This window comes from Labrus mixtus, chromosome 18 (assembly GCF_963584025.1).
Source record: "Labrus mixtus chromosome 18, fLabMix1.1, whole genome shotgun sequence".
In the NCBI taxonomy this organism is placed as follows: domain Eukaryota; kingdom Metazoa; phylum Chordata; class Actinopteri; order Labriformes; family Labridae; genus Labrus; species Labrus mixtus.
This window is the reverse complement of record NC_083629.1, coordinates 18,147,445-18,171,789: the sequence shown is the minus strand read 5'-3', so window position 1 is coordinate 18,171,789 and position 24,345 is coordinate 18,147,445. Positions and strand designations below refer to the sequence as shown.

The 24,345-nt window shown below is 40.8% G+C and overlaps 2 protein-coding genes across 2 annotated transcripts in view; one reads left to right on the top strand and one right to left on the bottom strand.

The window, feature by feature from the left end:
• crip2 (cysteine-rich protein 2) overlaps nt 1-24,345 on the bottom strand; it is a 517,344-nt gene that overhangs the window by 274,412 nt on the left and 218,587 nt on the right. The gene's annotated exons all lie outside the window — the stretch shown is intronic.
• The window catches only part of plekhh1 (pleckstrin homology domain containing, family H (with MyTH4 domain) member 1), a 34,025-nt gene continuing 31,092 nt past the window's right edge, over nt 21,413-24,345 (top strand). The window contains exon 1 of the mRNA XM_061062745.1: nt 21,413-21,657. The gene's annotated coding sequence lies outside the window, so the exon portion shown is untranslated. The remainder of the gene's footprint in view (nt 21,658-24,345) is intronic.

Below are 24,345 nucleotides of genomic sequence, written 5' to 3'. Positions count from 1 at the left end.
TCGTCAGAGGAGTTTTAAATTAAAAGAGCGATTTGATTTGTTCGCCTTAGAAGTGCTGGTGGGTGTTTTTTTTTTTTTTTACTTTAAGACAGAACTAGGCCTCTCTTTCAGTCATATTCCCTGTCTCAATGCTAAGCTTATCCTGCTGCTAGGTGTGACTTCACGTTTAAAGTGCAGGGACCCAGGTTCAAGTCCAACCGGTGGGTCCATTCCTGCATGTCATTCCCCACTCTCTTCCAAATCTCTTGGCAGTCCTGTTCAATAAAGGCCTAAATAAGAAATAAAACGAATGACAATAATAATACAGTGGAGATAAGAGATGTATCAGTCTTTTCAAAATGTCCTCAAAATGTCTACTATTCCTTTGAGTTAAAGCACCACCACTGGCATAGAACAGACTATAGTCGAATTAACAGCAATTTGCCCTCCCCCCCTTGAAATCTGATTGGCCACCCCTGGTGCCAGCTAAAAATCCTTAAGTCTAGTAGGCTATTTGCCTTGACAGACGCAGGACTTGTGTAAAAAGCAACAATTTGGACTGTATTGCAACAGGCTGCTAGTAGTTTTGTCGGCATTTCAATGTTGCACGTTTCCTTTTGTCAGGAAAGTTAAAAAATATATACACCAGAAAATAACATCTGTATGATACTATAATGTTAGTAGTTAAAGTCCTGTAGATATGATTAGTGGAGAAAGTGATAGTAAATAATGCTATTTGGACATTTGTGTGTGTGCAGACATAGTTCAGACACCACCCCTGAACATGTCAGGGACCCAGTTGGCACAGACCAAATTGGTTGTATGTCAAATGTACACACAAATGTATGCCAGGGGTTCTTAAAGAGGGGTTATGGGAGCTCCAGGGGTAACTGTGTGGGTTCCAGGAGGTCCTGAGTGATTCATTTTAACTTAAGCTCTATCCATAGGTAACACATTGACTGAATTGGGGATTTCAGGATCTATTTCGTGTCAGTTTAGGGGTCTTATTTTCCCAAGTCTTTATACATAATGGTGCATTTAGAGAAAGGTTAGTACGTCATTTCACCAATACAACTCCTTTAATATCGTTCACATGGTACTGAAGCTAACTGTAGCCATCTTGAGTCATAAGATGAGTCATGAGTTATTAGATCTAGGGCTCTCTCGTGTAAATGAAAAGCTTCTTCACATAAATTGTATGCTGAAAAGTCATGCCTTGATAACAGCCTCGTAACTAGAATGAAGTCAGCTGCTTTCCTGCGAGAATTAGATGCTGTCTTTCCTGGAGATCAGTCCAACATTACATCACGCATACTTCAAGACTCGCTGTTATGATTTCAAGGCCCAGGGTGGGCCTACATTTTATGAGTGTTTTTGTTTATTTACGTGTTTCTGTCCATTTCTCCTCCCTTTTTCTTTTCCCTTCTTTTTGTTTTAACAGAGAGTTTAAGTAGCGGTCAGAACATCTGCGTCCATCTGTGTGTTTCTCGTCTCCTGACCTGAAACAACTCGTCTTTCCTTCATACATGTCAAACTTCCACGCCTTTCCAAACAAAGTCCAGCTCTCAATGGCTGATTGTGTCGACTCCTGCAAAGCTGCTCCTCTGCCCTCCTCTCCTTCCGTCCACAGAACTTCTGCTCCCGCTACGGCCCATTTGGTAAAATACATAGACACACGTGCGCACTGCTTCTATATATACAAAACACAATGTGTGCTGTGTCAATATGGATACACACAGTCACTCTTACACCAGCATCCATGCACGAATGCAGAACGAGTTCAGTGGCCTCGTTTCTGCTGACTGTACATCTGCAGCCCAGATGTGCAGCAGCGCTCTGAGGTGCCACTGAGCGCAGGATGTTTTGCATTCTCTCTGTGGAACATGTGAGGCGTTCCTGTGGGCCGTCCGTCTGGCTGCATTAGTCTGTGTGTCATGGGGATCTGTTTGCCTCGGCCCCTCGTTGGCTGGCTCCAGGGGTTTGGGTACGACAGTTAGCATGCTAATTCAGCACAGATGTCTGGTGCTGAATCAGGTGGTGTTAGGAAACTCCGGTCCTGGCAGGAGGGAGACACTGGCTGCCCTGTGTGATGATCCAGCTCTACATAAGTAAATCTTCCCAGCCTTACCCTATCTGTTCCAGTATAAGTCGCTCCTGATGTGGAGAACAATTGCTTTTATGGTGTGCTTTACCTGCTCATGAGCGCGTATGCTTCTTTTTCACCAGTGGAAACCCCTATAAGAATAATAAATACTTTTGTCTGTGAGCTAATAAACAAAAAAATACTAAAGGCATAACCTTTAAATCGTTGGAGGAAAGATTTCAATGCAAGATGTTACGTTTTGATGCTGTACAACATTACTTTAAAGGGATAAGGGAAAGGGATTTTCTGACGGTATTTCCTGTTGTTGACCTCCATTCATATTGCTAATAACAGCACCATGTTTCTACGGTTTGAATCCGAAATGCTTGTCAGCCCCAATGTCACTGAGAATTACTTCGGACAAGTAGGAAAATAAACATCAGGAGATGCATATGAGCCAGCTTTTTAAAAACACAAAACTCAAGTCAAAAAGCAGAATCATTTCCCAAACAGAAACCAAAATATTAGTTTCAGGCTCTGTGTTGGAACTATGCTGAATTGCATCATCCCTATATCCCAATATATACACCAGGATCTAACCCATCCTCACGGCCAACTTTTGTCAGACTGCATTTGTCAGCGTTCTGCGTGCAAAAACAGATTTGAATCTTGATTTAACACATTTTCACTCATTTTTTTTTTAAGTTCTACTTTTCAGTTCTAACTCAGAAAGCTTGTTGGCTTGTTCACAACCAGTCATGCTGTATTTGCGATTCTCGTGAGTAACTCTTATTAACTCTAACTTTATTAATGTTAACAAACTGAACCGTTTTTTTTTTGTTTTTTTTTTAAAGATTCCGGTCTGTTGAAAGTTTGCCTCATCCCTGTCTACTCCTCTATGTCATTTTAAAAGTCTTGATAGGTGTAATTAGTGGGATTAATGAGGCAAAAAGCTACACAGGAACTCTTAAAATGGCCTGAATTCCAGTGATGAAGTCAGGGAGATATAACAAAGTTGTTGTTGGTGAGACAGATAGCGCAGCTAAACAAGTACATTAATACATAAATGTAGGAATACAAAACGATACATATATGGAGGTTTTTCTGTTTTGTGGTTTTCCCTGTTTGTCCTGCTTGACCTCTGTGTTTTAGACCTCTGGTGATAAGTGGACTTCACGTCACCATTTCTCTTGAGAACAAGGAATTCTGATGGAGTCCTAACCTTAACAAGAACCAGAGCACCTAAAAAAGTAGCTCAGCTAAAGTTTGAAGTGCCTGTTGGAACTAAGTTAAACTATAGCCATACATTAACCCATCCATCCATCCATCCATCCATCCATCCATCCATCCATCCATCCATCAATCCATCCATTCACCCATCCATTCATCCATCCATCTAGCCAATCCATGGCTTTGTCTGTCATCCACCCAATCAAACCATCCGCTACCAGCAATATGTGTAAAAGCTATGACGAAGGTTCTAACGTAGTATTTTGCTGCAGCCATACCTCAATGCAACAGCAAAGATATGAAAGTTTTCTTCATAATGTCCTTGAATACTTTGTTCTTTCAATGAAAAAGTAGAGATATTTCAGGGATAATGAATCACTGGCTCTTATTGCTGGATGAATTGTCTAACTCGTCAAGGATGGAACCAGTTCAAGACTATGTCAGAGGCTTATTTCAGTACTGGTATACTGGTGTCTAACACTTAGTCTTAGAATCATTTATTCAGTTAGTTCATGCCGTTGGCCGCCGCCTCCACAGCTGGCCAAGAACAGATTCCAGCCCAAGCAGTCATGGCCCTCACACCACCTGCTATAGGGTCATGGTCATGGTGTGAGCTCGCACGGGATCTGTAGTGTGTGTGTGTGTGTGTGTGTGTGTGTGTTTGTGTGTATGCATGCGTGTGTGCGTGTGACGGGTGTCTACATATAGAGGAAGGGAGGATGCTTTAACACACACACACACTTAACTGACACAGCATGAGGCTCCATTGTGTCCTAATCAGTATACCAGGAACTGAATAACCAATATGTCCTCCATCCTTCACTCCAGTCGAGCGAGTACGACGAGATAGAGACGGCGAGAGATGGAGAGCTGGAATTCGCCTTTGATCACTGCGTCCGTTAGTCAATAGGACGTGGCGTTTGCTGGGGGTGTGCAGGCGGAGGAGGTTGCTGGGGCCGGCCACAGAGAGAGTGCTCAATTGTCTTGTCCCTTTCTTTTTTTTTTCTTTCTCCGGGATGTACACCCCCACCAAGAAGCCGATACCAAGGTCGTGACCTTCTACCCCCTCCCTCTTTGCTCTGCCGCGTCGGGGCACGTACTTGAAGGACGCTTTCTGTCATGTATAACTGCTGAACGAACCCCCTTTTAGAAACGTATCCACCCTTAACTGTCTCGCACAAGTACTTTCTTGCCACCCTGTTTCTTTATGCAGGAGGTGGAGGTTAAGGCGTGGGTTGGGTGGGGGGGGGGGGGGGGTCGAGGCTTTTTTAGATGAAAGACAAAAACTGACTAAATCCGGACAAAAGACAAATTGACTGTCAGTGTGTTTTAGTTATGGCAACATCTGTTGTGAGTGTGGTGGTGGTTCGTTTAAAAAAAAAAAAAAAAAAAGCATTTCTAAGAAATGGAGGAGGATGCAGCAGAAGGGGGCTGCTGTTTGTTTCAAGAGTCTGTTGTTGTTTACTCCATTGTTACATGTGTGTATACAGCCAAGCCATCAAAGAACAGAACATTTGCTCGTTAACAGAACTATAGTGTTTGACAGCTGTAAAACATATTTTCCCACTTGGATGTGCCACATGAAGCAATAAGTCTGCAGAATAGATTGAATAAGATGCACTCTATGACATTTAGCATCAATTGTTTCCATTTTCTTATGTAAACTGGGGGAAAAAAAACACAAAATGTGTTCCAACGAGATACTTAACATGTGGACAAAATGTGCCGAGTGTTACTAATCAACAACTTAAAAAAAAAAAAAAAAGATAATCCAATTATGCTTGTCTTTCTAACATGTGAGTGAAATATAGTGACACTGATTAGTCTGACAAATAAAGGTGGTTAGTGTTCTGCAGAGAGGACAGAGATAACATCAAACCAAGTGGAAGAACACTGACACTTTACTCTGTTTACTCGGTGCAGTTTTGTTGGGTTATAAATCTAAGTTGATAACAATCCAGCATTTGAATTAATAATTGATTTTCCATGAATCACCCAGGAACATGACAAACAATAGTGGTGGGAACACAGATGTAATGCATCTGGAACCATTAATCCGATAAAATGTCTTCTGATAAACAAAAGAATTACCCAGGACATGTGCAGCTGTGCTAGTCGATGGGCTTGTTGATGCCTCTAAATCCCAACACAATGCGATGATTAATACCTACAAATGAATCGACATGCAAGGACAACTAAACAGATTTTACACTTTGAAGATCTTCTCCAGGCACGTTTAATGAACTCCCAGTAACTCATTTCTGTTTATCAGAGTTTTTTCCTCTTGGGAATAAATGCCTTTCAGTGGTTTAGATGTAACGCCATAGCTTTTTATGACATGTAGTATCCTAAATCTCCATCCAGTCTGATCACATCTGTATCTGGAGACCATATTGATTAATCAAATTATGAATCCCTCTCTATGTAATGATAATGAATAACATGCCTCCAGTTTGAATTCATTTTAAAACAGCAAATAATGTGTACCAATGATGGATAAACCCTGGTCCTAAGTTACCACATGCCACCTTTTTGGTGGCTGCTTCTTTAATTCCTGTCTTGTTTGGTATAAAAAACACTAAATGGACATGTTGATAAGATATTTACAAATTTTGGTTGATTTGATGGGTTCTTTAAAACAAGTTTTCTAGTGATGATAAGTATTACTCTGTCTGAGAAAGGTGTTGAAATATGTCTTATGTGGCTGCGAATGAGTTAAAAAGACTGACACGATGAAGACCTTAATGTGACACTTTTAATATCATCTTGACTTCCTATCTTTTAAAGCTGCTGCCTCCGGGTTAGGGTGTAGTTTCAAGGCCTTTGTTATTTTGATTTATGTTGTGCTTTCACATGGAGAGGCTTGTGGATTTCCTGACTATATTTGTGTTTAATGAAGTCATGAGAAGGGGGGGGGGGGGTAGAAGGAGAGAAGGAGAGAAGGCAGGCCAAGGTTTTTTGTATTTCACTGTTCAACAAGAACGCAATTCAAAGTGTTTCGCGTATGACCTTTAGGATATGTATAGATATAAAAAGACACACGTGAAAATGACTTTTCAATTACAATAGAAGTTTGAAATAAACTGAACAGATTACAATGTGACAAAGCAGAAAAAAACAATTGACGGGCAGTGTAAGATATTTAGCTGTTATAAATGCATTGAGGTGACCCACTGCATTGTTTCAGTCTTGTAAGGATCCCTTAACCTTTATAAGACCCTTACCTTACTCTCTTTAGCTTTTCTATACCGCAAACAGTTCTTCCTAAAAAAATAGATATCTGTATCCTGCTCTTTGTTTGCATTTCAGTCCCTCTTTTTCATACTTTCCCAGATTTATGCATTTTTTCTGATAAAGGCCTCTTGGGAATCTTTACCTGCCTTCTACAGGGCAATAACCTCTTCACGAGAACCTCAAATTGTACACAAGTATTGTATTCAAGTAAATATATTTAGGTCCTTTCCACCACTAAATGTCTTCAACCTAATTTTTCAGGCAATTGATTCTTCCACTTATAAAACTTTATGTATCATAAGGACATAGGGGAGATCATTTTTGAACCAGTTTTCTCCAAATTGAATCATCTGCGACTTGGATTCATCAAGAACCTCTTACAATCTTTATTGGTGAGAAAGAGAAGCGTGGATCTGGCTGCCTCTAGTGGTAAAAAGATAAAAATTAGACAAGAGATAGAAAAACATTACCTTTACTGTCCAGCAGAGGGCGGCATGTTACTGGTACAAAATTACAACAGGAAAGTTTGAGCATTTTTTTCTGTCTTTTTTTGTCAGTATATAATTTTGTCTTTTGAGCTTTTCATCCATTTATAATGTTTTTCTTCTTCCTGAATCTTTCTCTCTATGTCCCTGTTGAGCTCCTTCACTGTCAGCTTTGCAGACAAACAAACCACATGGTTTGGTTCTTGAGTTGTGTAGCTGTTTTTTTACCTCCTGCATATACTGCTGCCTGCTCTGTCTGAGTCTGCAAAAGCCATCACTCCCTCTGTCTGCCCCCCCCCCCCCCCCCCCTCAAACCTCCACCCTCTGTTTTTCTGTCTTCCTCTCCTCACTCCTTTTTCTCCTCACTCATCTGGCTTCCCTCCCCACTTCCTCCCACTTCTCCTAGTTATTTCTCTCTTCGTTCTTCACCTGCAAATCTATCTTTTTCTTTGTCTTTGTGACCAAATGAGTCAGTGGATTACATCAGCTCCCCACTCACTGAGATGAAAGAAGCTGAAAAGAGAGCTAAGGTGGGATAAGGCCAGTGTTAGGGCTTCTCACCAACCCTAGTTCATACTTCTCACTTTTTTTGGGTGTCTTTTTTGTGTCAAACAGGATTCAAAACTGAGGATTCAGATCTTTGTTTGTGTCTGATATGACCACTCATCTCGCACAAGTGTACAGTACAGCACTTAGCTGTTGCATTTTCATCAGATTTTTGAAGGGTTTCTTAATCTTCTTGATTTATAAAGAAAGCTATCTACATAGACTATAAATAACTTTGAACGACACTTTGTTGTCACCGCATCATTCAATCCAACGCTTTGGTTTGGTTTGGTTTACACACATGGTGACCAGATGATGAATCCTGAGCCCATCCTTTTATTTCTCAACCTGCATTATCTGCAGGCCAAACCTTTCAGCTATACTGGGAAGTATCCCAACATCTACCCAAAAGACAAGCTTGTTAGTTTTAAACAGATATTCCTGGCTCCAAGAACATCCATCTTTTCACAAGTAGTTTTGTCCCCAAACGTGCCATTAAATATGCTAGAATATGTTTTCTGCTAAATGAATTGGAAAATCATTGAAGCTTAAACAATTGCTATCATAAAGTTTAAATACTTTCAGTTTTTCTTAACTTCACAACCAAATGTCTGCTGCAGAAATAAAGATCAATCAACCTTGTCTGTTTTTTGTGACACTAGCTCATTAACAGTTGTTAGCTTGCTTAGCACCATTATAAAACATCATCCTAACTTTTACAACACTTTAGCAATTGTAATTGATATTCATATCATGCTTACAAGTAGCCTCATGGAGCCGCTTGCTAGCTATAATAGTCTTCACGTCATTTTCAACATGCTAGCCTTTTTATCGCTACATGTTAGCGTGATGATGTTACAGCTGTCCTACACTAGCTGCCCTTTTGAGAAGCTTGCTAGCTCATCAACATGACAGCATGTTTTACTTTTGTACGTTTTGCTGTTAGCATGGTAGTATTAGCATGTAGTTTGCCGCAGCACCAAGCTAATACAAGCAATCACAATCATGCTAGTTGCCTCATAGAGCCACTGGCTAGCTGTAGGACTTTTGTCTCAACTATTAGTATCTAGGGTGGCGTATACAGGCTAGAATTTGGATTTATGATTCTCTGTATAAAAACAGTTTTCACTGCAAAAAGAAGTTGTTTTCCATTTTCATCAACTTAATAAGATTTCAAATGTATAACCTTGAACTTCTTCACATTCTGTCCCTGCAGTGTATATAGGTATGTTTGTGTGTGTGTGTGTGTGTGTCGTGGGTTTAGGTTTACAAGCCTGTCACTGGCTCTGTGTATCCTGCTCCTTGTCCCTTGAAGTCATGTATGGACCTCTGGTGGTGTCTTTAACAACAAAGCCAGTTTGGTATGTGTTTACTGAAAGCAGCTCTCAGTGTCTCCTCTCCTCCTCTGCAGAAGCTGGCTGACAGATAACAAACACCTCTGAGTACTGACCGACCAGCGGATTTATGGCTTCATAAAAAGTCTGTTTTTTGGCTATGGTTAACAGTCTCCCTCCAGGAGGTCATAACTATTTTCTCCGCTGTCAACATGTCAAACTGCGAACGACGATAACCAGTCTGCAGCGGCAGCATCTGGCAAATAAGATGCTCTCTGAATGTTGTTAGTTCCTTTTAGATGGGTGAATATGTGATGTTTTCTTGTCAGCTTGAGACGTATTTTAGTGCCAGCATGTGTGTGGTATGTTTAAGCCCCTTGAGAAAACATGGATGTGTCTGTGCTAATCCCTTCGTGGGACATTCACACTCTTCTGTCAATTGTTCTGGGAGTGAAAAGGGCATCACACTGTCAACAGGTTTCAACCAAACAGTGTGTTCATGGGTTGTATGAAGGTCTGTGTGGGCCTCACACCTTCTCTCTGAGCTCACCTCTCACTCCGCTCTGCCCAGCGTAAACACCAACAGCAGCAGATGTACCAACACGTTCACACCGACATCCCCAGAGGGGCAGCGAGAGGAAGGGGAGTTTGGGAAAACAAAACATTTTCTATAGAATGACAAGGAGTCTTTACTGGCCTAACATGACAGTGTGTTGACTGTAACGAACCTCAATGACCAAATAAGAATTTTTAATAACTTGTACTTAATCGTTTCCATTTTTGCGTTTGTCTACTCCACCAAATTAAGCAAACTGTAAGGAGACTTTTTACTACACTGATGTGGCTGCTGCTGTTATACCTATAACATTATCAAATGTATTACTACCCGTTATAGCCTTCTTTGCTAGAGATGACTTGCAAAAAAAATATATTGTCTGTCCCAAGTAGGATGTTTACAAGTTTTGTACAAACACCTCATTTTTAAGTATGATGATGATACCAGTGACATCTGTAGGTTCATTTTGTAGCTGCAGCTTAAGGGCTAGTTAGCTTAGCTTAGCATGGCTCTGTCCAAAGAAGATGTAAAGTCCCCCTCCCAGCAAATGTAAATAACTGTTTAAGCGATACTGCTAAGTAAATTGTTTGCTTAGCACAGAAAAAGGCTATTTTCCATCTTATCTTGTCTTTGAGCAAAGCTAAGCTAACTTAAATTGAGCAGACTGGCGCAGAAGTGGTTTCAATAGCTGTTCTATTAGTATGCAATATTCTACAAAAAAAAAAAACATTTAAAGAAAGAAAAGCTCTTATGAGTAATGTACCACTTTAGTACAGAAAAACTTTTTTTCCTTAGAGTCACAGAAAAAAAAACAATGAAGCTTCTCTAGTCCAACTGCAGTGACTCACAGCTATGGAAGCACTGCCCCCATGTCAATACTTTTTAGTTCTGAAATCTATCCTGTCCGCTGTCCCTTAAAGTCCTGTTGAATCTCTGATGGGTCTCTTTAACAACAAACTCAACTTTAAATCCTTGTTCGTGCTTTCCTTTACAGCGAAGGCACACAAACCTCACATCCTGTCTGCTTGTGTCAAACGAGGCGCTTATCAAAACTGGATCTTATCATCTCTCCATGCACAATACTTTCACTCTGTAGCATCTGACAGCGGGCCAGCGGCGGGGCAGGACCACCGCCAAATGTTCCCCAGAGGAGCGAAGCCTTCAGGCTGCAGAGTCACAGTTTACAATGCTGGGTTTTCTCCATTTCATGCTCTCATACTCTCCATTGTCCCCCCGCTTTCACAGCTCCCCATCCATACGGCTTCAAAAGATCATGTGACATTGCCTCATCCCTCTGTTTGCAAAACGCCCTGCGTTTCTACCTTCCACCCTGTTTTACTGTTTTTTCCACATTTCTTAACACATAATTATACACGCTATCTGAAAATGCACTTCACATCTATCTCTCACTCCAGTATTGTCTCCTTTTGCTCCTTCTCTTGATTCATGATTCCCTGTGTAAACAAAGAGTGTATTGTGCTCGGACAGATCTTGTCTGTCCTCTGTGTCGACTGTTTTGTCTGTGGGAAATGATGGATTTAGATCCCCATCACAAGGTGTGCAAGCAGACGTTTCCACTCTGTCTCTCTCACTCTGTTTTGACAGTGTGCAAACAATAGACGTGGTTGATTTTGTTGTGCTATGATGACTGACTTTTTTCCCTTAATGAGGACGGGGAATTTTGTGCCAAATCAGTGTTTAATTTGTGTTTCTTTTCCATTTCATCATGTCTGATGAAGGGCTGGGGCCTGAAATGTCACATGTGGTGATATGATTACACTAAATATGACTTGGAGCAGCTCCTGGTTTTTCTGACTTAATTTTCCCTTTTAGCACCAAAATGTTGCCTTCTAATGATTTTAAAGGCTCCTTGGATAAAAACTGTAATGTTAAGGTATCTAAATGTTTAAGTTATCATTTCACTACATAGAAAAAATGCTCCTGTTTGCACTGTCAGAAGCTAGTGTCAGTTAAATTTCTGTGTCCTCAAACTGTTTATTGGATCACTTAAAGTTTTAACTTGGCGTTTTAGGAAAGATCATGTACATATACAGGAGATTCAAAACAACGATTGGCTGATTTGATCTGCTTCTTGAGACTTATCCCATAAAGCAGATACTTCAGGAAGTTGCTGATCCCCCTGTCGAACAGCAACATGTTGTAATCAATCAATGAAATGATTCAAAAAAGTTATAACCTGTTAATTGTGAGCTTCGGATTTGCTTTTAGGCTGATACAGACTGAAGCAGGTTGGCAGTGTCCCCGTGTTTACACTCCTTTTATGATGCTAAGCTAGCAGGTTCTGGTTGCATCTTCATTTCATCATACTCTCCACTAGAATTAAAAATGCTGAACTGATCCTTTAAACATTCTGTCCTGTAACAGCTGTTTGACATCTTCTTAGAGTAAGCTCATGGTTACAGAGACCTCCCAACCATTGTTAGGTCACGGGGTCGACTTTCTTCCTCTTCATGGAGACGCTGAACTCCCGTCGGTGCATATGCATGTTTTGTTAAAGCAAAAGCTAAACTCCAAATTGCATTATCCAATAAGTAAAGTGAGCTTTTAACGTATCAGATATGACACTGGGGGTTTGTCGGAGTGAGATCTCTTTTGACTTGAACTGTGAATTTGTGACCACAGGACGTGAACGTGGCTGGTTTCACAGCTTTAGTCAGAGTGGAAAACTACACTCAACGTTTGTGGTCATGTGGTTTGTGACTTGGCCGTGATTCGCAAACACTCTGTCCGGATCACCTATAGTAAATCACTGCAGCGCTTGACCGAGGGATTCTGAATGGTAATTTAGTTTTTTTTTTTTTTTTTTTATATGGCCATCATCATGCGCACAGACAAATACACTGACGTGCTAACACACACGTTTATTGCATACACAATGCTTGGCTACTTACGTATTTTGAAGCTACACACACACACACACACACACACACACACACACACACACACACACACACACACACATACACACAAGCATGCAGTCCCACGTGCAGCTTTATGAAATGAGTGTTATTGTGAAGTGGCTAAACAGTCATCACTCTCCGGACCTGTGATTTAAGGATCACAGTCTGACCACACTCACACTGTCTGCCTCCACACACACTGTCACCAACGCACACTGCTTTATGTCTCACTCAGCAGACAGATTTTTCCAATAGCTCCTAACTTAAGTATCGGTAATGCCGACAGCTACACAATGCCGGCCCAAACCCCTGCTACACATGCCCAGTACTGAGTGGCAGCGTGCACACTAGAAAAAGTGATTGGCTTATAATTTGACCTACTTCACGTCAGGTTTAATTTATCTAGCATATTTTTTGAGCCAGTATTTGAGTCTCTTGTTTACATTACTGATGGCTTTTTTTTTTTTCAACATTCAACTTAATGTTATTTGACTCAATGATTCACACATTATTTTGAAGTTTCTTCTTGAAGCCTTTTAGCAGACATCGTTTGTAATAACAAAGACTCACATGACAAAGTAAAAACAATCTGACAAAGTGAGTGACTTCAAGTCATCGCTCTATGGAGAATGAAGCTTTATCATGAAGTGTAGCTCTTTGTTTTGGTTTCACTTCGCACAACTTTACAGTTTTTTTGTCACTCTCACCACTCTAAGTCTTGTTTTGGGCCAGAGCAGGCAACTGTTTGCAGGGAAAATCCTCAGAAAAACTAACGGTACACTGACATGTCATAAGCAAAAAACATACACAATTGGCAACTATTTGACAAACAAATTGGAACATTTTTGAGCTAAGGCCTCTGATATTTCCTTCATGAGTTGGTAGAGACCAAACACAGACATAAAAGATGGTGTTAAATGGTATAGATGCTCTATATTGGCTGAATGTGTAAATAAGCATCTGAAATAAAAATTTATTTTAAAGGTAAAAGCCTGTCACTGTTAGACGCTTAGCTGGTTTTTGCCGCTTGAAATTGGCACAGACAAAAATATTGTTGTGTTTAAAAGTAACAAATTTATTATTACTGGGACAAAAAGATGTTCCCTTCATTTCATACCAGTTAATGTTCCATACAGTATTATAAAATAGAAAGTATATATTCACATGTTTTCTATGCATTTTGCATATTGAATACATGCAATGCAAAAAACAACAACAAACAAATCGGAAAAGTTTGGACTTTTGACAGAGTCTACCGTTGCCATTTCTGACCTTTGTTCTTGAAGTTCTCCCCAGTGTCTCCCTGTTGTTTGTCTTCATGGATGAATTGTTAAAATAAAGTGTTAGGGTGAACGGAACTTGACAAAATACAATGAAACTTTTACTAAAAAGTTCCCTGAGGTTGCTTCTCTATAAAGAAGGAGAGTTTGACGGATAATGAATACGTAATTTTGTGTCTCCTCCAGCAGTGATTTAACAAATTATAATAACCAAGTCCTAATAAAAATATAAAAGGTGAAATAGTTTGCATTTTCTTCAGCAGATTTTTGGACCTTCGCGTAAAGTGCCTTTGGCCTATGACACAAGTGCAAAACCCCAGGATGACATGTTAACAGTTCATATGTTTACGAAATGTAAGCATCAGTAAATAAACCAACTCAACAACTCTTGGTCATAAGAACACCATGTGTGTCATCAAGTGTTTGTTCAAGTGTTTTTTTTTTCTAAGTGTGGTATTTGAATGTAAAACGTTAAGAAAGGTTCTTCTATTTCCTCTCACAGCAGAAATGACCCCTACCTGCAGCTACAGCTTTTGTTAACTTAAAGTCACACAGCAGCTCATCAAGAAGACCACACACGGAGGAAGAGGAACCACAGCGCTGAAAAAAGGAGAAAGAGGCAGAGGGGAGAGGAGTTAACGGTCTTGTTATCACAGAGGGTGAAAAATGAAATGGTGAGCAGTTTTTTCTGCCATGGAAACTCATAATGTATGTCCACCACCTCCCTACACTGTCGTACGTGTTATCCTTTGCATCTCTCATCCTGGACGCTATACTCTCACAATGTTGCTGTTAAAGTGCGTTTGGTTTATTTTCTTTTTATATGGAGTTTCCATCATGCTCCACTCCCTCTGTGGTTCCAGAGCGGCTGGCCAAATGGCAATAAAATGCTCAAAGGACATCAGAGAGGGAAAAGGAGACTTATTTGTTAGCCTAACAAAATCCCCAGTAGTTACATAGGCAGTGAACTTGTGAGAACAAAGGGGCAATGCTTTGCTTCAGTGCCTTTGTAAGCGAGAAGACAAGTGGCCCAACAGTCAAGTCTACTAACTGTGACATCTGAGTTCAGTCAACTTTATTTATGTTGTTGGGGAGCTATTTTTATGTTTAAGCTCATTTGAAAATCAACCAAAGTGCTAAAAATATGCAAAAACATCCAAGAACAAGAACATAAGTCAAATAAAAGCAGCTTTGGTCACATAAAAATGCATGCAAAGTCATCATAAAAACAAGTGTTTCTAAGTGCTGTGTTTGCTAAAATGCTGGCTTTCAAGTGCGAGTGGAATGACTCGGTCTATGTTGAGATTTTCCTGCAGTCGGTTCCATTTGGATGTGAAGTGAATGAAAACTAAAAGCAGATTTTCTTCCCCCTTTTTATTGTGGTTTGTGGAACTTTTTTAAACTAAGCCGTCCTGACACATCTGTGTCAGTGTAACCTCTGTGCCTCCGCCTCAGTCCTGCCATGAAGGCTTGTCTTGTCTGATTATTCCCGATGGTCCAGTCTATCACCTGAGCTTCAACAGAAATCCTCCGGAGATGACGTCACACATTCACAGGTATATGTACAGAGAAATGTAAATATGCACATTTACTCAGTAGATGTCCTTTACTACATTTTATGAATATTTCTAATTGACTAAGTACTTTCTTTGTACTCAGCTACAATCGATTGATAGCTCAAGTAACTAGTTTCTTTGGACATATTGATCATAGATACAATCTATATCAGAAAAAATAAAATAGATTATTAAAAAATAATAATTTTAGGTCAATTAGCCCCATCTTAACCAGCAACAATATCAAATTTATAAAGTACCTTTCTAGTCTTTGGACCGCTAAAGTAACTTTAAACTACAAGTCAGCATTTACATTTTCACTCATATATTCATACACTGATTTAGTGGCATGCAAGAGAACAGTTCAAATATTATCGCCTCCCACATGCATACACCTTCAGGAGCTATTTGAGATTCAGTATCTTGCCCAAGGGTACTGTGACACAGGGAGAAGGGGGTGGGGATAATCCCGAACTTTCTTCTTTTTTTTAAAGATTTATTTTTGGGCTTTTTGTGCCTTTAATGGAGAGATAGGACAGTGGATAGAGTTGGAAAGGAAAGAAGCCACAGGTGGATTAACCAGGGCCGCCTGCTTGGAGGACCATGGCCTTCATACATTGGGCGCGCACACTTACCACTGCGCCAACCACTGGGCAACCAACACGACCTCTGAGCCACAGCTGCTGTTTACAAATAAACTTTTAGACAAAATTTTTGTCTGGAAATATGGTCAGTCTTTGCCAAACTGAACCATCAGATCAACTCACTGGTGGTTTTGGTCTTTTTGTGTATTGGAAATCAACAGAATTGTTTAGTTTCAATCAACAATTAATCATTTTTTCTTTCTTGACATTTTCTCAACCTGACTTCTGCAGTAAGTAACACTTAATGCACTCTCTCTTTGAATGCTTCAATCCAGCTCTTCTTTTGGAAAGTTGGAAAGCTCTTCTTATCTGACCCAGACTGTGACCGGGTCAGCACGTATATGTGGAGGTTATATAGCTGTAAGAACACACATTCATCTATGAACACTTGGTGATACTGGCTTTAACCTCCCTCCCTACTGTCCGGCCTCCCCTTCGCTGCACTGTCAGCCGTGCCTGAGAGTAGGCATGTAAACCATGTCGGTCTGACACCACTTGTTTTGACTGAGAGCACTGAGGCACTGACTTATTGTGCAACACAAGTCAGAGCCTCCAGCCTGGTAAGCCATAACGCCAAAATCCCTGCTGTAGAGCCACGCCTCACAGAGAAGTGACCTTTTTCAGGATGGAATTTGGGAGCATTTTCTCCTGGGAGGTGCAGTTTATCATATCAGATCAAGAATGTTTCACACAGCTGAGTGTGTTTCTGAGTTCTGTGGCAGTTTACTTGTGAAAAATACACCTTAAAGAGTACTACAGCTCTAAACCCGGGATCCAGAGCTGCATCAGTGCTGTGAATAGATAAACAAATCTAAAGGCCCCACTTAAACAGCACTTAGATTCAAAGACATCAGTGGAATAGCCTAGAACCGGCATTCAAACTGTGTAAACGTTTGCTCCAGCTGCACTTTTGTTTAATTCTTATTAAACATCAGCATTTTATCTTACCTTTATGGATTTGTTGACATATTGATGCTAGTATTTAGCTCAAACAAAAGCAAGTAAGAATGTGGATTCTCATTAGCATCATTAGTTTATTATTAAGACCTTGAACTGAAGATGTGACACAGGCATGTTTCCAATTTTTCCCAGAAGCTAGTCGCTGTATTGCAATTAAAAATAAATCCTGGGGCGCTGGTGGGGCAGTGGTTCGTGCCTCCATGTATGAAGGCTGTAGTCCTATAAGCGGGCGGCCTGGGTTCGCATCCGACCTGTGGCTCCTTTCCCGCATGTCATTCCCCACTCTCTCTCTCCCTGATTTCCAACTCTATGCAGTGTCCTGTCTCTCCATTAAAGTCACAAAATGCCCAAAAATAAATCTTTAAAAAAGTATTAAGAATTATTTAAAAATTATTTGAAAATCTCAATGTATATAGTGGACCACTTACATCTGTAGGTAAACCTGGAAACTAGAAAATTGTGTAAAAAGCTTCCAATTGTTATTGTACTGAATAGGTCCCATCTTGTGGTCCATGTGTACAGGTCTTAGAACATCTCTGGCACAACTTCACCAACTACCAAGGGGCATGGAGAGTGAAAAGGCTTGAAGAGGTCCAAAAGTTTGTGCAACACGTATATGAAGATCAACTTTATTAACAAGTAAGACCATCATTTTTTACCTAAGATAAGTACTTACAAAATAATTTTCTTCCCTTCACAACTCGTTCTGGAATCCCCAAATGGGATTTAGAAAATGTTTCACAAAGGGAGAAAAGGTGGGTATTTTACTTTAAACTCATTTTAAGATATTCATACATTAGCATTTAGCTCAAAGCACTCCTGTGCTTTGTTAAAGCCTCACAAAACAACTACCAATATACTGTACACTCATATTAGCATCTAAATACCATCTGTGTGTTATAGTTATAAACAGATGCTCTTTGAGGAGGGGGTGTGACAGAGTATTTGTGTTGCTAGAGTACTTTTATGTGAACATGTGATATTATTTCCATGTCACACTGCATCCTGGTCCATTCCTGGCGCAGACCAGTAGCTGAGGAATACTTGTGGTTATTTGTATGCATTCTCCATCTGACTGGGTCTGATTTGGTCTCCATGCCTTCTTTTTGTATTTGTGCAATACTATTGAAGTCAGTGGACACAGAAGGGTGTGTCACACCACTGCATGCTTGTTACATTAACGCACAAACTCAAAAAAGTTGTGCCATGGTTCCACTTCAGGCTGAATCATATTAAATGTTCTTGTTTTATGAGACTGCTATTGTTCTTCTGTTGTATAACCTCAGTATGTTATGTGAATAGGGGAGAAGCGAAACTAAAGTCAATTATTTAATTGGGTGTAACACGACAACAATTCAAATTCTCAGAGTGACGTTATAAAATGTTCCAGATGGAGATGGTCAAAGACTAAAAAGGGGGAAACCAATCTTCCCACCAGGGCCACAAATCTGCCTTTTTGATTATCCCCTATTTGTTTCTAAACTACATCACTGATTAAAGCAGCTTGACTTTAAACTGCTTCTGACACTTGAGGGAATCCTTGTGAGATTTAGAAAATGAAGCCTGCCAGGACTCTGAAAGGGATCTGAGACCTGAGCACACTTGTGTTTTGTTGGTGTGGTCTCAAACCTTCCCAAATTATCCCCTCACAATTATTTTACTGCCCAGATAATGATTCAGTACAGTTGCAAAGCTCCACACAGTGATTTAACAACTTTTGATTCCAGTAAAGCCCAGCCTGCAAACCTCACCAATAAACAAACTACTGTGATTAGGCTACTTAAAACCAAAAAGTTGGATTTCTCAATACTCCCTCATGGTGGTCTCTAAAGTAATAAACAGACTGACAGACTTGTTGGAATACAGACAGCAATCATTTTGTTTTTTCAGGTAGTCTCTGGAAGCCACTCCTGGTCCAATATGCAGTCTGTGTGGTGTGGAAGTTTAAGCCTGACATCAGCTCCAGTTTCAAAATGAAATATCTTTGCAGTTTCTTGGATTCTCAGGTTTCTCACTCAGAAAGAGAAGATTTGAACCTTCTTTTAAGAATTTTTTGCCATGTTAGCAGACTGTCAATGTTGGTCTGTGGTTCGTTTGTTCAACCACTTTGGTCTCGACTAAAATATCTCAACAGCTATTTGAAGGAATGGCATGAAATTTGGTATACATGTTCATGGTTCTCAGTCAATGTCTCTGAAAAATGTATGATCCATGACATTTCCCAAGAACGATTGGGAATAATTGCCAAGAAATTTAGTTGGCAACATTTTTTACCCTTCTGGACCAGTTGGTGATCAATTTAATTTTCATTGAGTCAGGTCAAACTTATAACTGTCCAACACTTTTGTTTGTGACTAAATATGTGTAAAACTCATGACTGTATGTTGTTACAACTGAGGCAAAAGCAATAGTTCACTTTTATGCTTACGGCTCTAGGCTGGTCGTAAGCATGATTAAACAAACCAGCGAACGTGTTTAAAACTAGCTATAGCAGCACGTTTTCTTTAAGAGCATGCTGTTCACACTGTGCTTCAGATACAGCCTGTTGGTGTGTGAAACTTTGTGTTTTACTGCTGCTCATCAGCTGATGTAAGGATGCTACAATGGCAAACTAAGTTGATTGTAAAGTAAGCTACACTTCAGCATGTTAGCATCATGACACGCTATAAGGGTGATGAACATGTTACACATTAGCATAAGTATGGCTATTGTACAAATGTTACCCTACCGTCTATGGTGATACCATATTTTATATACGCTAGTACTATTACTTTGCTTCCTAATGACATTCATGGCAGTTCAGTGGTACAGTATTTTTTGTTGAGAGCAATTAATTAGTTAAAGAGCCTATTATGCCCTTTTTGGGGTTCGTATATTTAATCTATGTTCCTACTTTTGTATGTTCACAATAGCTAAAGTCCGAAAAAAGTGTCTGTTTTCATGTACTGCTCCTCCTTGCTCCCTCTACGCTCTGAGTCCGTCAGCTACACTCTGTTGAGCCCACACTGTTAGACCCCACGTGGGCCAAGTCTGCTCTGATTGGTCTGCCGATCCGCTCTGTCGTTATTGGTCAGTTGCTCAGCACGCTTCTCGGAAATTTCAACATGAGCTGCAGGGCTTGCCACAACGAGCCAATGGGCTTAGATCAGTGATCTCACACTGACAATGACGCCGCACTGACAAGTTTTTATCGAGGGGGGCTAGAACTGAGCGTTACATGCAGCTAATGCTGCAGCTAACAGGAGGACGTAGGAGAAGCCGCGTTTCTGCGGACTTTGAATTTTTGCACATAGATGTGCCTAAACATGCACAGGACACTTGGAAAACACACTAAAGAGCATATAAAACCAGAAAAAGCATAATATGGGACCTTTAACATCAAAGACTGTAAATATTAATGGCCAAAGCCTGAGTGACGTCACCCATTTGTTTCTGATAGGCTGTTTTGGTGGCATATCCATGGTGGTTGCCATATTGGAAATGTCGATTCTATCAAAGAGCTGTAGCTGAGGCTGGCCTGCCTCCTGAAAAACCGCTACACAAGGCAGCTTGCAGTCAAGACAGTCACCTACCTAAGTAGGCTATACATAACTTGAACATCTTAATTTCTGCTGTCAAAATTGACATTTTAATATGGGTGTGTTTAAGACTTCCAGGTCTTTTGGAGATAACCTCAAGTAGACGCTCAGGAACTGCAGGGTTTTTGCACTTCCGCATTGGCTTCACTTTTCAACAACGGAGGTTGGTTAATATTAGCATGGAAGATGTCCAGTCAAGTAGCCTATGTAGCCAAGCTAGCAGCTGTTTGAAACATATTATCATGTCATTAGAATAATCAGCTTTTCATCCAGCATCTGTTATGAAAAGTGGTTAGTGACTTTAAATATACTTACAGTTGTCAGGCTATATAGTCTCAGCCAACATCTCTAAGCCCTTATTTTAACTTTTGATGCATCAAGACATTCTACAATTCACTTTATCCAAAGCGACATACATCAGAGAGTAAGCACAACACTAATCCATTCATACACCGCCACGAAGCAGAGGGAGCAATGCAGGGTTAGGTGTCTTGCCCAAGGACACATCGGACATGTTGCTCAGCTGGGGATCGAGCCCTTGACCTTCCGGTTGAGAGGCGAAGACTCTACCAACTGAGCCACAGCCGCCCGCCCGCCATCAGCATGTTAGCATGGTTATTGAGAGAAGCATAATGATGATTGGCCTTAGCTTAGCCCTGCTGTGATTTAATAGAGTCTGAACAGCTAGCATGGCTACAGACTTGGAACCCAGTTGATTTAACTTTTTTATGTTAAACCAACAAGTTCAACTCTGATTTTGTCATGTGTTTGAGCATTACCAAAGGGAATTAAATGCCTATGTTCACTGTGTCAAGCTATAAAATTAACTCTTTCTGTTACTGTTTAAAGTTAGAAAGGGCAGACCTCCCCCCCTCAGCTCAAAGAAATTCTCTCAAGGCTGTGTTTACATCCTGAAAAAAAAAAAAAACCCCGAGCCAGCCTTAATGCAATATCCTGAGCAGCTCCTGCACATAAGAGGGGGCCTGACTCCTGGAGAAATTTGATCCTGCAATGGGCCCTTTAAAGGAATATGGGATGAGTCTGTTGAATGGAGCTCAGAGTGAGTCCCACTGAAGTCTGCGCTCCAAAGAAAGCGAAGGACAAGACAGCGGGACATGAAGCACTGAAAACAAATGAATGAGACACGAAAGCGGAGAGAAAGTGGACGGGACTGAAGAAGAAGTTATGAGCCGAACTGCGAAGAATTACCGGGGAAAGTGTCCGTGAGAGGAGAAAGCCGACTGAGGGGGGAGAGACAACAAAGTCACAAGGTAAAGTAGCAGTCAGTGAAGGGCTCCGCTATAGAAACAAACCGATTTATACTTTTGCTTCCACCGTATCGGCTACTGTTTTGGACACATGCTCTACAGGATACATCTAACCAGGACGCTGGAGTTTGATTGTGGACAAAAGTCGCAGCTGGTGCAGAGTATTTTGAGAGATGTTTGAAGCTGGTTGAACTTCTTTTTTTTCGCTGACCCACTGTTTTACGGTTGCTACTATACTACTAAGCCGTGTGCGTCTGGCACACCTGTTCCTTGTGGCCTTTTTTGGACAAAATCTTACCCCCGTTGCTTTGCATTGGAGGAGCTTTAAAAAAAAAAAAAAAGATTTATCAAAGTTATATCTTTATGTTAATTCAGAAAAGGGGACATTTGCCTGGTTGCATTTGCTTGACTTGTAGCCTATGTCTTCCACATAGGCACACATTCTGTTATTGTGAGCATCTGGAGAAATCATAGCCTTCTCTGCTCCATACATCAATCTGACTCCTCTGTTATTGAACACCCCAAAGCTAAACCTTTCACATATATAATCTCTTGCAACGCATTATGGGGCGTCTCTTACAATAAATCATGCTTTTTTTTTTTTTTTTTTTTGCTTCAAAACATATTTGCATGATCTGCATTGCAGCACTATATACCAGGTTTTAGTGAGCTCTGCAGGACAGGACTGCTGCAGAGGTAGATGTTTACACCTCAGTACAGAAGAATGTCAGGGCCTGTGTTTAAGCCTGAGACTGATAATGAGTGTGGTCAGTTTGCAGAGGCCTGTCATTAACCTGAGCTGGGAGAGAGAGCTCTCTTGCTGAGAAAGGTAGGAGGAGAGGATGCAGAGGTAAGAAGGGAGAAAGGAAAGAAGGAAGGAGGGTGGGAAAGGTGCTGCAGGAGGAGAGGGAAGAAGTGCAGGGGGGGGGGGGATGGAAAGTGAGAGGAGTTGGAGGAGGAGTGAGTCAAGATAGATAAGATTATAAATGGGAGGAGGCTAAACATATGAGGTATATTCATGATTGAAAAAAGTAGGCTGAAGACTTGCATTGACCTCTGTGGGGCTTTGATTGTCTAATCTGAGAAATTGCCTTTACAATCTGAATTATTAAAGGTTACAATATAACTAGAGCAAACGGACACTCCTTTTGCAGCAAATGAAATAAAAACCTGTTTTCCAAGAATATGGGCAAAAGTTAAGTATTGTGAAGCGGTATTGAGTTTCCCCTCCCCTTTATTTATAGGACTTAACCCCAGCTGTAGCTGTAAAAACAGGACCAAAATAGTGGGGTACTAACAAAAGTGTGAGGCCTACTTGACCGAATGGGAGTCGACAGAGGTCCTTTTTGTAAAACATTCGGGGCCGCCAAGGAGAAGATATGGCAATTTATAACACACCCATACTTGACTCCGTGTGCTCCTAGATAATCTGTCTTTGTCTCCTTTTTGTAAACACAGAGATCTGCCACACTGACACGAATCTGCAGCAACTGACCCACATTTCCACACATGCTCCCGTGGCCCTTTGACAGGAGACCTTTTTTTTTTTTCATTCTGAAGTGGGATGTGAGGAGGTTGGATGCCAAAATGTGGGGAAGCCAAGTTGGACCTTGGTGGAGACAACAACAGCAGGGATTTGAAATGTCTAGCGGGGATGATATCACTGAACCACCTAATCACTTACATCACCGCAGCTGCATGCTCAGCAGTGTGTCAGTGTGTGTGCGCACGTGTGTCTGTTTCCAATCTATTTCAGTCAGTGTGTATCTCCATCTCTGCTCTGCTAAGCAAGCCCTCACGAGTTATGACTAGTTGGGGAGTGTGTGTTTGAATATATGAGGATTAAGGAGGTACTAGTCAATGACAGCACTGAGTGGAGACTTGTACTCTGTGCATCCTCTGAAGAGCAGCACACAACCCCCAAAGTCTGTGGCTGAGCAAAGATGCAGTCAAACATTTAAGATTTTGCAACACACTTCCCCGTCCAAAGAATTTTTAAAACCATCTCCGATGACCTCCAAGTTTTGAATAGAAGCTCTCCTTGCTCGATATCAAATCTAACTCAATCTGAGAAATAAAGCAGTATAACTGTCAGTGTAGTCAGTGGAAAGCAAAGGCAGCCCTATAGAAAAGATCCTGCTGGGATCATTGTGGTGGCGTTTCCATTCAGTCGTCTTCCCCAGTGTTTGCTCTGGCTGCGTCTGTGTGCAAAGGTCTAGCAGCTAGATGGAAGTAGAGAAGCTCCAAGGGCCTTCATAGCTGTCTGCAGCACGGAAAGGACTGCTGCTGCAGATTTTGGGCTCTAGCACCTCTGTTATAGAGCCTGTCACTCTGGGTGGCCTCAGTGCCTCCAAACATTCATCTACCATGCAGATCATGGATAGCTTTTTTTGTAGTCTTGGATGTCTATCCAACATTGGCATAATATGAAGACAGACAGAGAAGATAATGCAGAGTAGAACATTATTTATCTGAATGTTTATAGCAGTAGACTCAGTGGAAAACTGTCTTTTGTGTTTCTATAAACCATCCCACAAGATCAAAATGACTCCAACTTAAATCTTAGCTGTTATAAAAGCTACATAACTCCCACACACATGGCCTGTAATATGGGGTTGATTCTATCCTAATTCACATTCAAACATAGAGGAGATGTGGCCTTTTGTATCCTATGTTTGTCTTCTATACTTA